Source organism: Capsicum annuum, chromosome 6, assembly GCF_002878395.1.
Source record: "Capsicum annuum cultivar UCD-10X-F1 chromosome 6, UCD10Xv1.1, whole genome shotgun sequence".
NCBI lineage: Eukaryota > Viridiplantae > Streptophyta > Magnoliopsida > Solanales > Solanaceae > Capsicum > Capsicum annuum.
In genome coordinates, this window is record NC_061116.1 from 204,704,722 (window position 1) to 204,722,546 (window position 17,825).

Here is a 17,825-nt window from a genome sequence, read left to right on the forward strand (position 1 = left end):
TTTGCTAACCTAGCCTTTCTATCTACTCCATGAAGAAGAAGCTACGCAACAGATGTGTAATCTGTTGCAACAGCTGGGTATCCTGTTGCAACCTAATGCACATATGTTGCAAAAGTTGCGTTAGCTGGGTAATCTGTGAACTAATTCAGAGAACCCTCTACAACTGAATCTTTGCACTGTGTTTTTACTCTTTATAATTTCTAACCTATTTAAAAATTATCTTCTTATACCACCGTATGTTGATGAAATTCCCTGCCTTATGAGGGATAAGCAATTAGCATACCTGGATGCTTATGATGCTGCCGATAGGATAATGGACCTCAACTTCTACGACAATTTCAAGAGTAGGTATGATAGTCTCCGCGGGAAAGCTGGTCTCGGTGGTCGAGGAATTGATCAGTTAGTTTCTGCGTTCAAATGGGATGAAGACATGATCAACTATGTTAGAGGGAAGAGGCCATATCCACACGGCAAGAGCTAGACCAAGGCAAAGAGAATCCTTGCAGTCATGAACGTGGAAGTCAAACATTTTCTCATTGTTGAGATACTACTCAACGAGAAAAATATTAAGGTTTATGACTGCAACTTACTTGTCTTTAGGAAGGCCGCGTTTTTAACCCATGTGCAGCCATTCTTGAAGTTGTTCCCCAAGTTGTTGACACAGAGTAAAATGATGGATCATTTTCCGGCGGAAGTCTTGAAGAAGGAATCATGGAACTTTAAAGGTTGAAATAAGAACATTCACGTTAAAAAATAAAACCAGTACTGCGTGCGGGCCGTACTCGCTTGCATACATCGAGTGTTTGCTGAACGACACCAAAATGGCCGGTATGTGCAACACCGTTGTGGAAAAGATACAAGAGGTCTGGACTTATGGGGTACTAACTTAATGCTTGGAGCCCATGTATAAAGAATAATATGTACAAAGATAGAGACGAACACGATAATAATTTTTTATTTCAAGCCACTTTGTTCACTTTACATTGTAGTGGTAATTTTTTTATGTCTAACGAAAGTTGAATTTTTATAATGCAACAGATTATCTATTTGTTGTAATAGATAACATACCTGTTGTGACAGATTGATTATCTGTTGCAATAGGTTGGTCATCTGTTGTATTATGAAGATATATCTCAATCTGTCAGTAGCAACAAATAGGTAATCTGTTGCAATAGATAATTTATTTGTTGCAATTGATAGGTAATCTATTGGAACAAATAAAAAAAGTAGGAAGACCTGTTATATAATTTCTAGCAGATGACCTACATGTTGCAACATATGTCTAAATTCGTTTGATAAGATATGTCGTCTGTTGCAACAGATGTATTATCTGTTGCGATATTTGAATCTAGTATTCCATAAACTAAGGATTAAATTATATTCATAGACAACATAAAATAAATCGAAACCTTCGGAAATTATATAAAATAACTCAATAAATAAGTGAAATATAAAGAAATTATTATGGTTACAAATGATCTACTCTACAAATAAATCAACAAGTTAACCAAGGAGGATAGGTTATTACATTGACAGACTCAAGCTATGAAAATCTACTCAATATGGACAAGTTGTTCTTTATCCGGTGCTACGAAATTTGGCTTTGGTCGTCGTGGATATTTAATGTCGCTTGCATACGGTTTCTGAGCTTTCGCTTCTCCGTATTTCCATTAAAGAACAACATATATTTTGTAAAGTAATCCGACATCAAGTCTATCATTTGGTACTTGTAATCCATTGCTCAAATACTCAGCATAAGCGGCAACAAAAAGACCGCAATTCCTGCTTTTTAAAAAAATAAATAATCCATATCTTGCAGTTCATGTAAGCGTTATGAAATTTATGAAATAAAACTAAATCATGATACTTATACTTACAAGCTACCAATAGTTTGTTGAGCAATTTCTTCAACATATTATACATCAAATGGATTACCCATTTTATACCGGTATGCTTCAATCGTCGACCAATCAGTATGAACCTTTTGATCCAAAAAGCCACTTATATCAAGGTAAGTAGGTAATATTTTGACCAACTTTTGTATTTCAGACGACGGTTCGGAACGTCTCGTTCGCGACATCGAATCATAAACTCAGATGCGCTATGAGACAGCAACACCCAATGAAATTCATCACCACAATTGATTGGGATGTACACTTCGTCGACCAAATGTCAAGGTAAGCCAATTGAAATGCTAAAACCTTTGATGATGTTGATTAAGCATTCCTCATTTCGGAAAACTTTTAGCTGTTGTTGACAATACCTATCGTAGGCATTATTGATGTAAACTTTGACAAATAATTATCTGTCGTGTATCTGTATTGTTCTTGTGTTTGCAACATGGCCTTCTTTCAGAGGTAGTAAAAAATGACATCGATGTGTTTCATATATTATCAAACATTTTAGATTACGTGATAAAAAAATTAATACACAGATATAATTAAATAAAGTATTAATTAATAGTAATATTCGTTGTTGACACCTATTTTTTTCCTCCATGACTAAATTTAATCTCAAGTTTCTTTGATTTTTAATAAAATCAAAATAATTATTTCATCCGAATAAAATTTTTTTGAACAAAAATTTTCCTTTTGGGTAAAAGAAGGAGGGTTTCGGAAAAGAGTAATTTGGTTTCGAGGAAAGAGCAACTTTGTTCGGTAAAGATTTTAGGGAGAAATAGTTAGCTAGTCGAGTGTTCACGACGGTATTGAGCTTTCCTGGTAGTGATAAGATTCCGATCGTAGCTCATTGCCCCGTTTCGCTACTCTGAGAGAGGTAAACACCTCTTTTTTGTTATAATTTTGATGTGGTTTTCTTCTTTTCATCTCTTTCTTTAGGATTTTGTTATAGTAATGTTGTTGTGTGCTGGGATTATGTGTTGTCGGAGTTGTGAAGGCCATTGAATTTCAGTCTGGTATTTGTTTAAAGAAATTTTCCTTATCAGTTTGTTTTACTAGTTGTTCCATGGGTTTCTCTTTTCCTCTATGTAAACTTGTTCAATACATCGTCAGTGCGAACCATGGTTTTACGTGAAAGGTTACTCTTTTTATACCTGTACATTTTGTCTGACCTGAATATGGAAGCAAGCCTCAAATGATCACATTCATTAACATCTTGAATGAAATTCGTTGACTGCTTTAGTGTAAATGAGATAATGTCTTGATTTCTCAAATAACGTTGTACTGCTTTACTGTGCACCGGACCAATTGAATATATGTTAACCTCAGTTTTATCTCGAAATGCCCTGTCTTATTAAAAACTCTCCTGATCGCTATCTTTCTGTATCTGACTGTTCCAGTTGAGGTTTCGTTCATGGAATTTGTTGGGTAGAAGTTACCTTTGCTGGATTTCTAGTTAATCTGCCCTGCTTACCTATTTTACTCAGAATCTGTGGAGCTTCTCTGGTTGTTATTTCGAGTAAAGTGTGGTGAAAACTTCCCAATGAACTCTTGGCTCATGATTCTCCGTGACTGGCCAGACAGAGGGAGATGTTGGTTTAAAGAATTTTCATTTGATTATTGGTTATTCGTTCCCCTTTGAAATTTAATTCTGACATGTTTGATTCGGAAATGAGATTTCCAGGTTCCATCTAGCATTAGTTCGTAGTAGTTGTTATCTATTGGGCTACCTCTGTATAGGGATTTTATATATACTCATGCAAATAGAAAGCATTCCAGTCTCACGGGCCCTCTTCCCAGTTTTCCTTTATGTTTTCTTCCCCTTAAATAGGACCATGAGTATAAGTTCGATAGAACATTTAAGTCTTTTATCTTGCAAAAAGGCCCGGGATATCTATTCCATTATGATATAACTTTGTCTATTCACTTATCGCTGAGACTTGGGTACCTCAAATGGTCATAGTAGAAGCATGTTGCGGGATAGCACTTGGCATTTATACTTCTAAGGTTGATGTTGAATAAGATAATATTTAGTTAGTAGCTTTTGAATGTGTAAATCTGTTTACTTCTTTTTCTTCCCGTATTCTGAACATGCTTTGATTTCTTTTGCATTTTGATGTCAAACTTCTGCTTTTCACTTCATAGGCATGCATCCGGATCGATATTATTCTCTCTTTCACTTGACATTATTTTTGATGAGTTAACATGTCCCTTCTTTATATCATCTGCCTACTTTTAAATAAGATATGTGGTTTCCAAGCATTTTTTTTGTTTGAATATTTGTGTTAAGACATTTATTGTTCTATTTTTTCCTTTTGTATTTCGGATATGTTTTGATTTCTTCTCTTTCTTTTTTTTTTCGCATGTAAACCACCTTGGAGTCCAAATGGACTCTTCTTCCTTGCATTTCTTGGTGAGCCAACATGGCCCCCATCCTTTGAGTCAAGCCCAAAAAAAGAATCTAAACGCCTATCACGTGGCGTACAGATACTAAGAATCGAAAGAAGAACAAGTAGATTAAAGTCCTATCATTTGAAGCGGCTACGAGACCCCAAAGTCTCATTTTTTATTTTTGTTTATTTACTTATTGTCGTCTTCATTTATTTATTTACATTTATTTATTTATTTCCTTATTTATTCATTTGAGCCTCGAAGCCAAAGTTGTACTTAATACAGGTGAAGCAAAACTCGAGCTAAAGGCTCGAAAACATAGAATTAGGACAGGTGGAAGACGGGCTGAAAGCCCAATATCTAGATTAGGACATGGTTGTCGATTTGGGCCTAATGGCTCAAGTCCTTCTGCTTCGACCCTTTCCCTTTTACTTTTGCTAATTTGTTTTATGTGTTTTCTTGCGAACCTAGTTAAAATTCTTAATTAAGTCGCTAAAAAACTGATTTTACAAAAACTTTTTCCTTAATCAACTATTTTTTTCAACAAATTGATTTTCTGAAGTTAATCAAAAGAATGTTTTCAAAAAGATCGGATAACCGCAAGTTAGCGGACGTTTTAGGTGCCTAACACCTTCCTAAAACATTAATAGGAACCGTTTATCTAAAATCTCTAACTTAAACAGTTTTTCTGTTTTGAATCGTCTAAGTACATTACAAAGGTTCCTTAATTCCTTTTCAAAATTAAGTGGCGACTCTCAAAAAGTCAAAATTTCTCTGCAAAACATGTATGGCATTTAAATCTCATCATTCCAACAAGTTTGGGGTTGTGATATCCAATAGAACCAATTCTTTATTTCGAAATGTGCAACAACAAAGTCGAACATATCAAAACTAAGACTCGATTCATTCACTTTATAGTGTGCATCATTTTATTTTCTACATGATGATTTATATGTGTTAATGTCATGTTTTTACAACAAGAATTGTATCAATCAATATTTTTAAATCTAATTTATGTACCTGCCAGCATGATGCTTTAACATCCCATCGGCAATCCATTCTGAATAGTCATTGATCAATTTTGTTAGTTTTTTGAAGCCTCGTCCGAGATGTTGAACCCTTCAAATGGGTAATTCTTCCGTTCTCCCAAACTGACAGACTCTATTTTTTCTTCTTCGTTGGAAGTAGTTGATGGATTATCAACTGTGATATTAGGCTCTTCAGCAGTAGCTTCTACTGTGACATCCACTTAAAAAACTAAAATTATCAATGCTAATTACAAATATACAACAGATTGTCTATCTGTCGCAACAGGTGAGTATTATATTACAATAGATGGATCATCTATTGGGACAAATTCAAATAGGTAAAATAGAGTGGTATGATAGTTTCTAATAGATGACCCATCTTTTGCAACATAAGACTCATCTGTTGGTACAAATTAAAATAGTACAAAAACCTGTTTGGTTTACTAAAACAGACAGATATATGTTGCAATAGATAATCATCTGATGCAACAGGTTAGATAACAGTTGTAACAAATGTATATATCTATTTGATAATTTTCAGCAGATGTATCATCTGTTGAAACAGATATGTGCCTATTTTTTATTGGAATAGATGATATAAATTCACCTTCTTCAACTCATGCAGCTCTTCTGTGGCCCTTGAACATTGAACAACGATGCAAGACAAAGATAGAGGAGTTGCAATTTTGCTTTTTTCAATGCTTGATGATGCCCTGGAAATATCTTTTCTTCTTTTCTTAGCCACCTTGATCTCTAGTTTAGTGTATGCATATGAAATCCTCTTTGATGGAATAACATCCCTCTTAGATGTCATTTCCTTTACAGAACTAGTTAGTTCATTAATAGTATTAATCACTCCATCAAGTTTTGCCTTGGAGTCTTGACATTTGTATGCAAAACATTCGCTAGAAGTGGCAAAATCTGTATAACCAGTATGATCATAATCAAAATGGTTTGTTGTTTTAAAAACTATAAGAGAAGCATCATTAGCCCCAACAGCAGCACCACTACCACTTCCATCAACAACAACAACAAGCCCACCCTCTAAAATTATTTTTCTTGTGATGGTTATTGATCCAAACAATTCCATTTTTATTCTATCAATGACCTTGAGATCCGATAAAGTTTGCACAGATCGTAAAGTAAGAAAAAATGGCATCTTCAACTCTCGATTGGTCGGAACAAACCACGAATGGACAATCTTAAATAAATCAGTACATATATTAGAATGATGATAAAATTATTTAAAATAATCATTAATTAAAACAAAAACTTGATTAGCTTTAGACTTACTGCTTACTTCGGGGGATTGAAAAGATCAAGAAATTTTATATTTTTATCAGTTTTAGCCGATAACCATCTCGCGATTCTTGGACAGGAAACTTCTTTTTGGTAGTTCACTTGTTGTCTCAAATAAGGAATGACTTTAAATGCCCAAGTCTATAATATAACGACAATAAATCAAAAGCATTATTGAGTAAAAAAATGAATCATATCATAATAAAAGAAATATTTACCATGAAAGCCCATGGAAAGCCATATAAGTTGACTGTCTTTGGCGTTAACGAAGTCAACAAATATTTGACAGTTATTTTGAAGCTTTTATTACCCCAAGGATAGTTGTTAAATGCCTCAAGATCCTCAGAGAGATTTATTAAATCGAGGCTTAGATTGTTGTTAACGTCTCTCGCCCAAAGAATATTATGTACAAACCAAACCAAGCACAATGATTGCTTGTGCTTCTTTGAAAGTCTTTTACCTTTCAACGCTTCTATTACATTTTTATTTTTGAAGCTTAGACCAACAATGGACACCAGTTCATCACAATCACTCGACTTGCCTTTGCTTTTTTTGGGTGTGCGGGATGTTTTTTTGGGGTTAGAGTAGGTATAATTTGAGAAGGAGGAGGAGAATAACATTTTAATCCAGTAACTATGGCAAACTCCTTCCAATCAAAATAAACAGGCATGCCACAGTAATTTATCTACACCTCATCCATCTTATCTTTGTTTTCATACATAAACCTATGCTTGAGAAGATCATATACCATTTTTATTTGAAAACGAGTATTGTTGTCCACCAAAAAATTAAGATATTGCCCAAAGCAGCTTTCCCTAAAATAAGAATCCAATTTTTGTTCGCGAATTATTTTTCTGAAGGCATCAAAAAAAATTTCCATGGCTGACTTAACCACGAAATCACCCGTTAAATCTGTGACACCATTGCACTGCATTCTCACTGAATAATGATCAATGCTGAAGGTTTTGACCAACTCTTCAGTTGATACAAGCACGGTCATGAAGATGAAAACTTTTGAGTATTTTGAATGCAACATACAGAGTGTATGAGTTGACGTGTAAAAAGGGCTCCAAAGTTGCCCCTCTATTGCACTCCATGGGCTCCATTTTGTTCATTTAACACTAAGGGGCACTTTTGTCATTTTGTCTCTTATTTTAATAAGTCTATAAATAGAACATGTTAGGGTTTTAGCTCATTAGTTGTTGAATGTTGATGATAGAACACATCTCTTGAGAGAGAGAGCCTCCCTAGGTCGAAACTAGGACATGAGCAAGTGTGGATTCACTTGAGAATGTGTATTGCTTGGAAACGATGGTTCTTGAGCGGTGGAATCCCTCTCGTGTCTTCGTAAGAGTGTGGTGTTGCTATCGTAAGTTTTAGGGGTCTTTAATTTTAATATATCTTTGGGTTCTTGGGTCTTATTGTAGTGTATGTCTCACTATTTATCTCTACACTTTATGTCTTAGTGTTGTTTAGGGAAACCATTGGTTTTTGTTGTTCATGTATCTTGTAACCGTTTGTTGTTGTTATTATCCTTATCGTATTATTGTCTATCTTCTTGTGTTCATCACGTTTTAGTGGTTGTTTTGGTGTATAAATACACCTTGTTTCCTTGTATTCTTGTGTTGTAGTTGTTTGACTGAAACTAGCTCTCAAAGGGATCCTCGGATTCCTCTTGATTTGTGGACTATTTTGAGCCTTTTCTTATGTTCCTTGGTCTTCTTGTATCATTTGGTATCAGAGCATGGCTTGATCTTGTTCCCACAAGATCAATCTTGGGCTTGTTAGTTGAAAAATATAAAAAAAAATTATTGAAAACTAAAAATTCTAGAAAAAAAGAGCAATCTGTCCGTGTTGTGTTCTTGGCTGAAATCTGTGTTCTTATTGTGTCTTAGCCTAGATTTTTACTTGTCTTTGTTGTCTCTAAGTGTTAGTTTTGTCCCTCACTAACACATTGAGTCAATATCTTGATTTGAGCTTACATTTGTTGTAGTTTTCACCTTGGCCTTGTGATGTTATTGTTGTTCTAAGCTTGGTTTTGTGTTGTTGTTGTGGATTTGGACTTGGAAGTTGGATGTTGTTGGTTGTTCTTGAAGTTTCTTGTTGTTCTTGGGGAATGTTGTTGTAGTTCTTGATGTTCTTCACAACCTTTATGTCTTGTTAAAATAAAGTGCTTATTTGATCCATAAAGGTGAAGGAAAAAGAGGCGTGACTTGTTAGTCTTGAAAGACACTACAACCACCAAAGACTTTATCAACCATTTTCCAACAACTTTCCTTAAAACAAGGGACCTTGTCTTGTGGGACTATTAAAGTCAAATCTCACCTTTTGAGTTTGAAAAGTTGAAAGGTTACTAGACTTTACTTTCCTTCCAATATCAAGTCATCCATTACAAAAAATTATGTAAAGATTAAGACTTCAAGTGATGAACAAATTGTGTGGGCCGTGACCTATTGTAAACTGTTACGTCACCATATATACTGTTCACGCAACAAATTTTGGCTCAAATTTTGATCTTCTATTTTCAATTTGTTGTTCTTTAGTTTCGTTTGTTGATTCCAATACTAATTTACAAACTAGTGACTATTTACTAGATTGTAAATTAGTTTTGAAAACCGTTCTTCGTGTCTACGTTTCTTTATGTGTCTTAGTCTTTTTTTAAGTCGTTGTAAACATTTGGTTCACCTCTCAACACCTCCCAAAGTACAAGCAAGCTTACAACACTTGTGAAATTAAAGTGTGAGTAATTTGAGAGGCAAAGAAATAAAGGGAGAGTGAGAGGACCTTTCTTATACAACTAATTTGTTTGTGTTTTGTAGGTAACTTCTTGGCTACAATGAATAACAACGTTCCTAGTTCTATCTTGGCCGGGGATGAAACTCAATTGAGCGGAATAAAATTGAAGGCAAATCTCAAGATGGAGAGAAAGCTGAGGTGCAAAATGAAGATGTTTGCCGAGACTTGAAGTTGTTATGTCCTCGGTTTATTCTTATTTTGTGGACTGTTTTGGGAGCCATTTTCATTTGGTTTGTGCCGTGAATTTGAGGTCAAATTCCTCTCAAGATAGAGAGGATGATACAAGCACGATCATGAAGATGGAAAATTTTGAGTATTTTGAATGCAACATACAGAGTGTACGAGTTGAAGTGTAAAAATGGCTCCAAAGTCGCCCCTCTATTGCACTCCATGGGCTCTATTTTGTTCATTTAACAGTAAGGGGCACTTTTGTCATTTTGTATCTTATTGCAATAAGTCTATAAATAGAATATGTTAGGGTTTTAGCTCATTAGTTGTTGAATGTTGATGATAGAACACATCTCTTGAGAGAGAGAGCCTCCTTAGGCTGAAACTAGGACATAAGCAAGTGTGAATTCACTTGTGAATATGTATTGCTTGGAAACGATGGTTCTTGAGAGGTGGAATCCCTCTCGTGTCTTCGTAAGAGTGAGGTGTTGCTATCGTAAGTTCTAGGGGTCCTAGATTTAATATATCTTTGGGTTCTTGGGTCTTATTGTAGTGTATGTCTCACTATCTATCTCTACATTTTATGTCTTAGTGTTGTTTAGGGAAACCGTTGGTTCTTGTTGTTCATGTATCTTGTAACCGTTTGTTGTTGTTATTATCCTTATCATATTGTTGTCTATCTTCTTGTGTTCATCAAGTTTTAGTGGCTGTTTTAGTGTATAAATACACCGTGTTTCCTTGTTTTCTTGTGTTGTAGTTATTTGACCAAAACTAGCTCTCAAAGGGGTCCTCAGATTCCTCTTGATTTGTGGACTGTTTTGAGCCTTTTCTTGTGTTCCTTGGTCTTCTTGTATCATCGGTGAAAGGCTATTAGCATTTGGATAATCTCTTTCGAAATATTTCTCCTCCCCGTGTTCATTATTTTCTGCTCCTGGTTGAGATAATGTTTGTAAAGCAAGCTCATAGAGTGGTGGATGTAGCCTAGCTGCTTCACTTGTTCCTTTACTTGGACTTGATTCGGTTTCTTTTCTTTTGGGAGCCATATTATCTTAAATTAACAGAAACATAAAATAGATTATAATTGATTAATGCATTATTAAAAAAGGATAACATTAAATCTAACATGCACAACAGTAAAATAACAGTTCCAACAGACCACACATCTGTTGCACCAGGTATATTATCTATTGCAACATATCTGTTGCAACATATAATCGACCTGTTGCAACAGATGAGTAAACCATTGGAAACAATAAAAATAGACCACACATCTGTTGTACCAGGTATGTTATCTGTTGCAACATATAACCAACCTGTTGCAACAGATGAGTAATTCGTTGAAAAAAAAATTAGATCTCTCATCTATTGCACCAGGAAGGTTATTTGTTGCAATATATAACCAACCTGTTACAGCGGATAGTAATCCATTAAAAATAATTATAACAGATCACTCATCTGTTGCACCAGGTAACATATCTGTTGCAGCATATAACCAACCTGTTGCAGCATATAACCAACATGTTGCAGCGGATGAGTAATCCGTTGGAAACAATAAAAACAGACATTTGTTGCACCAGGTAGGATATTTGTTGCAACATATAACCAACCTATTGCAGCGGATGCATAATCCGTAGGAAATAATAAAAATAAATCTCTCATCTGTTGCACTAGGTAGGTTATTTGTTGCAACCTATAAGCAACCTATTGCAGCGGATACGTAATCCGTTGAAAACAATAAAATTAGGCCACACACCTGTTGAAACAGATCACTCATCTGTTGCTAAATGAGTTATCTATTGGATCAATATTGTTTAGATTTCTTCCAAACAGAAGAGTCGTCTATCGCAACAGATGAATGATCTGTTCTGTTCATCTGTTGCATTAGATATTTAATCTGTTACATCAGATATTTTATCTGTTGGATCAGATGGTTAATCTGTTGCAACAGATGGTTAATCTGTTGCATCAGATGGTTAATTTATTGCATCAGATGATTAATTTGTTGCATCAAATGGTTAATCTGTTGCAACACCATTTCTACCTCAAAAACAACAAATCAACCTAGCAACACAACACACACACACACACTAAGAACATCAACGGTGATAAAAAATCACCAACAAATCGAATCAACAGTTCGACAACAAGAACTACAATAACAACAAAAAATTATATTTCACACCAGAAAGGTTAGAGAAGAAATGCCAAAAATTAGGGTTTTATTCAGTCTACATTTCAAATTTAAGCTAGAAATATTGAAATTGTTAACCAATACTAGAAGAGAAGTTGGCTCAAGTTCCTCTGTTTCTTCATAACTAAAAAGACATAATTTTTTACCCGTGAAAGAGGAAATAGGACAACGAAGAACTCGAAGTTGTTGTCGCCAAAGAAGTCTTCACGTCGATTGAAGGTTGAAAGTCGAAAAGAAACTCGCCCGAATATTTATTGCCGGAGATTAAAGGGAGAAATTTTGCGGACTTGTTGGTTGGGAGAGAGGAGAGGTACGGTAGATAATATGGAGAGGAAAGGGGTGTGAGTTGATTTGTATTTTTGAAAAGATTAGAAAGTTTTGAAAATATTAATCAAGTCCATAATTAACTTAATCAAGTTTTCTAATTATGTTTGACCCTTTAAGTTGGTCAATGTCACCAATCCTTCATTCAAGACTTAAAAGACACCTTTTCTTCAATTTTCTCTAATTTCTAACATAAATTTAAATTTTGAAATATTAAATTAATTCAGTTCAATTTAGATATAAAAATTAGTGAAGTTGACTATCATGAAGTGAAATGTGATAAGTAAAACTAAACAAATAAAGTAGATTGATTGAGCTAGGAATCTCAAAAAGACAACTTCTGTGTATCATAAAGCTAAGTAAGTAATCTTTGCACGTACCCTAACATCTCCGAATCCCGTAGTGTCATTAGTAGAAGCTAAACGCTTGAAAAGCATGCTACAAAAAATTGCTTCTGCCGTCCTTTTCATGCAATAGTTCGAAAGAGGGTTACCTACATACAAGAGTCAATACGTTGTTTGGATTTCACCCAATTGACACAAATTAAACAATTAAAATGTACCAAAAACAAATTAAATAGAATAACCAAAAGGGTTTAAAATGTAATTACACCATTGGTTTCTCTCACATTCCAGTCCCTCTTTCTCCCGCCAAATACAGCTCAATTACCATTCCCATGGCCTCAAAAATACGAAATAATCTTCCAATTTTACCCTTCAGACGCCATTTCTCCGTCGCCGTAATCTCACCGTCGCCAGCGCCGGTGACGGAACTAAATCGGAAACTTACTCCTCATAGCTTCAATTACAAAATCCCTCTCAAAACCCGGCGCCGGCTCTTGAGATTTTAGAATTTGTTGAATGTGATAATTCGAGCTGTTGTTTAATTCCTGATGTGTATAATTCCGTGCTTATTGCTCTCGTGCAGAAGAATCAAGTTAATTTAGCTTTGTCGATTTTCATTAAATTGTTGGAAACTAATAGTGTTGGAGTTAGTAATAGCGTTACGTGTAATGTGTTGCTAGTTGGACTTAGGAAGGGGAATATGAAAACGGAGTTTAAACGTGTTTTTGATAAGCTTAGAGAGGGAGAGAATAAGAATGTGTTTTCGTTTGATAGATGGGGGTAATAATATATGCATTCATACGATTCGGGTGTTTGGGGGATTTGTCTAAATCGTTGAGTCTTTTTAAGGAAATGAAGGGAAGCGGGGAGTTGGTTTAGTCCGGATTTGTGTACTTACAATTGTTTGATTCATGTGCTTTTCTTGCTCGGGAAGGTTGAGGATGGTCTTGTTGTGTGGGAGGAATTAAAGGGGTCTTTGGGGGTTGGAACCTGATGGTTATACTTATCGAATTGTTATACAAGGCTGTGGTAAGGCGTACAGGATTAATGATGCGATAATAGTGTTTACTGAGATGCAGTACAATGGTATTTGTCTGGATACTGTTGTTTATAACTCCCTTTTAGATGGATTGTTCAAGGCAAGAAAGTTGACGGATGCATGTAATTTATTCCAGAAAATGATTGAAGATGATGGTGTCCGAGCTAGTTGTTGGACTTATAATATTCTCATTGATGGCTTGTTCAAGAATGGGAAGGGTTTGGCTGCTTATATATACCCTGTTTTGTGATTTGAAGAAGAAAAGTAATAATTTTGTTGATGGGGTTACGTATAGCATTGTCATTTTGCATCTGTGTCGGGAAGATAGGCTTGACGAAGGACTGAAGTTGGTGGAAGAAATGGAAGTTAGAGGGTTTACGGTTGATTTGGTTACTATAACTTCTCTTTTGATTGCAATCTAACACTGGGATTATACAGAGAGGCTTGTGAAGCACATCACGGATAGCAATTTAGTTCCGATTATTATCAGGTGGAAAGACAGTATGGAGGCTACGATGAAAGCTCCACAAAGCAGAGAAAAAGATTTTACACCCATTTTCCCATCCAATGGGGACTTCGGTGATATTCTAAGCCGAGAAAATTTTACAGACGCTGGGACTGATACTGCTCTTGGGGCGGAGGATGCTGACATACACTATCAGGAAAGTGATCCGTGGTCATCATCGCCACATATGGACATGCTGGCTAATAAAGTTAGCTCCCAAAAGTAATTCTACAAGTACGTTCCCTCTTACTGGAGGAAAACAAATCGATACTAAAGGTGCAGATTCTTTTGATATTGATATGGTGAATACCCTCTTGTCGATATTTTTGGCCAAAGGAAAGTTGAGCATGGCTTGTAAATTATTTGAAATTTTCACCGACATGGGCGCTGACCCTGCTAGTTATACTTACAATTCTATGATGAGTTCATTTGTCAAGAAGGGATATTTCAATGAGGCATGGGGCGTTTTACAGGAAATGGGTGAGAAGGTTTGCCCCTCTGATGTAGCAACGTACAATGTCATAATCCAAGGCTTGGGAAAGATGGGAAGGGCTGATCTTGCGGGTGCTGTACTAGACAAACTGATGAAGCAGAGAGGTTACCTTGACATTGTAGTGTATAACACCTTGATTAATGCCCTCGGGAATGCGGGCAGAATTGAGGAAGTAAATAAGCTTTTCCAGCAGATGAATGATAGTGGAATAAATCCAGATCTTGTCGCTTACAATACACTAATCGAAGTTCATGCCAAGGCAGGTCAGCTTAAGCAAATCTTATAAGATTTTAAGGATGATGTTGGAAGCAGGGTGTGCTCCAAACCACGTCACTGATACAACTTTGGACTTTCTGGAGAAAGAGATTGAAAACCTGAGATACCAAAAGGCATCCATTAAACCCCCAAATGTAGACATTCTTTATGAAAAACAGCTTTACACTACGGACTTCAGAGGAGTGAGTTCAGGTATTATGTTTTTTTATGTAATAGTCCAATTCAGCATTTGCATTTTATTCACCATTGCTTAAAGAGTTGTTCTTCTGGTTTAAAGTGGGCAATCTTTTAAGAGGAAGTAGTGGGTAATTCATGTGGCTGATATTCTCTATACAGTTTTTCTTGCATGAACGTAAAAGCAGATTTTCAAAAAAAAAAAAAAAAAAAGAAACAGGATCTGCATTGATTCAGCGATTCAAACTTCTAGTCTAGAGATGAGAAGTTTGAATCGCATTTTGCTGAAATACACTTGTATTTGTTGTTTTATCTATGGCTTTGCCTAAACAATCATGTTTCTGATACATCACGACCACTTTTGAAGAAGTTGAGTATGTGAATTCTCATTGGTACAACATCCTGATCTTCTAACGCTAGAATATATATATTTCTAAGTTGGATTCAAATTATGTTGATGGCCAAATTTAGTTAGCTAGGGCTGAATTAATTTCTACTTGATGAATAGATATTCAAGCTTATTTGGTTAACTAGTTTCTTTATAACCAACGTTTTGACTTTTCGAGAATGTAATGGGATTGGTTAGAGCTCAAAATCTGGATGTAAGGCTTTTCCTGATTCACTTGGTCTATATTACCTGTCATCCAGAGTTTAGATCAAGTCAGGATTTGTTTATGGAGACTGGAAGCTTATAGCATACAAATGTACTCCTACTATAACTGAAAGATTTGAAAAATAAAAATGCGAATCAGTCTCCCTGCTGATACCCTTCATTGATAGATTCACAAAGTCTCCACGAACAAGCTATTTTCTATCATTGTTCTCTTTTAATAACCTTGAAGGGATGTCAAATGCAGCACTAGAGTCCTCCAGAGATATTAATTCTCGTTTTGCTTGGTCAGTTAGATAGACTTTCATAACTAGTGATTTTAGTCAAGAAACTGAAAATATCCCTGCTATCTGAGGGACGAACTGTGCCTGATACTCGTCCTCATTCTGTTTCCCATTTATGGCTCTTTACGTTTCCAAGCTCTATGTCTTGACATTTTTTTTGGAACAAATTCTTATGTTTTAGGAGGCTCATGAAGAAGTGGAACTTCATAAAACTTGGAAATGTGTAGACTCTAGAGGTCATAGCAAAAGTTAGTCCAAAAGGCTGTCAAACCACTTAAATTGGAGAAACAAGAAGCAGGACATCATCTGACAAATGATCGCACAGAACTGAGCTCTCACAATGGCTGTTTCTGGATTGCTTTGAAAGTGTATGTTTGGTGCTCCGGGAAAATGAGCTGCTGATGGCTAAATTTGAGTTGTCAGAGAGAGAATAAATTTGAACATAAGAGAAAGCGACAAAGTTATAATTGAACTTGTCATGGGAGTATGCATCGGTCGGCGTGTGGATTGACACCTCGTTTGTTCTATTCACCAAAGGATAAGAAGGTCCACACATCCTAGCTGCCAGATGAAAACCATAGGAGACTAGGGTTCAAGTCCCAGCATTGTCATCTGTCTAAGCGTTGGTAAACAAGAGTTATCTAGTATTTGTGCTATAGCTGGTGGGATGTGTGTGGATATTATGGAGAGAACATTGTTATGACTCCTCATAGAGATAAAGCGTTCAACGAAGACATGAAATTGAAGGTCGAAGCAGTGTGAAGCAGACACTCATCAAAATGCGAGGAAGTGATAAAGTACAAAATTATCACAAGGCCTATTAAGGCATCAAAATAAATAGATAAACCCTACAATAACAAAAGAAGTGTCAATGAACACAAAGCTCTCAACTTCAATATAAATAGATAGATGAGGTGTTTACATCAAATAGAAGAGTTTGTAATTTGGTAACATAAAGTTTTTATCTAGAGTTGATAACGGCAAACTGGGCAAGAATTGCCACTATTCTCGAACCAATTAGCAATGCAATCTCCATGAAAGACATGGGAGCAAGATATCCATCCGCAACAAGCTCCTCTCTTTTCCAAGCTCGTCTAAACATATCACACAATCATCATTCACAGCATTTTCATCAAGCTCCATATTCTTTATGGGCATCCCATCAAAAGCATTGTAAGATATTAAAATAACCTCAACCATCACATCCAAGTGTTGACGGCCCTTGTTACGCTCATCATCTACAATTTCACCAACTATACCAATCATATCACGAATAACAAGGTGACGATATTTCTCATCAAACTCCACAGTGCAGTTGTTGAGATTATCTTGCATGGCACCATAGACGAACGTGTCAAGCGAATAACTAAGATGGAGTGATTTGGTACGAGAAATCTCGTGTGCACATTGGTTAAGATTAGAAAAATATTGGTGATAAATAGAGAGCTCAAAATTAATGGCTAATGTGCGAGAATTATGAGTAGTAGGTTTATTGAATAGTTGCCAAACTTTGAGGGATATACCAGAGCTGGGATTACGGTACAATTTCGACATCATCGACAACTGTTCGGTTTTTAGCTTTGAAATTGGAGAAATAACACATAAATAGTTGGAGAAAAATAAAATACGGCAATAGTATTGTCAAAGAAAATTGTTTTATCAATAACTCAAAACATATATTTATAGCTAAATTTCTAACTACACTTCAATTTAAATTGGGATAACTTATTCCTATTTAAATTGGGAAAACTAATTCCTATTCAAATAATATGGGACAACTAATTCCTAAACTCTAATAATTAAAAACTACTAAAAATATTTATTCTGAGACATATTTTCAACACTCCTCCTTGATCTGAAATTGGCTGAATTTAACCTCTTGAATAAATCTGTCAATTCATTTTTGTTCTTGCATGACTTGTGTGCAATCTTTTGTTGGATCAAATAAGAAACTTTTACCTCTCATATCAACTTGTAAAATCTCATGATTAGTGGAATCAAAGAA

The 17,825-nt window shown here is 35.5% G+C and overlaps 1 pseudogene; it reads left to right on the forward strand.

The window, feature by feature from the left end:
- The first annotated feature begins 313 nt into the window (after nucleotides 1–313).
- LOC107873957 lies at nucleotides 314–16,582 on the forward strand (annotated as a pseudogene).
- Nucleotides 16,583–17,825: the final 1,243 nt, after the last annotated feature.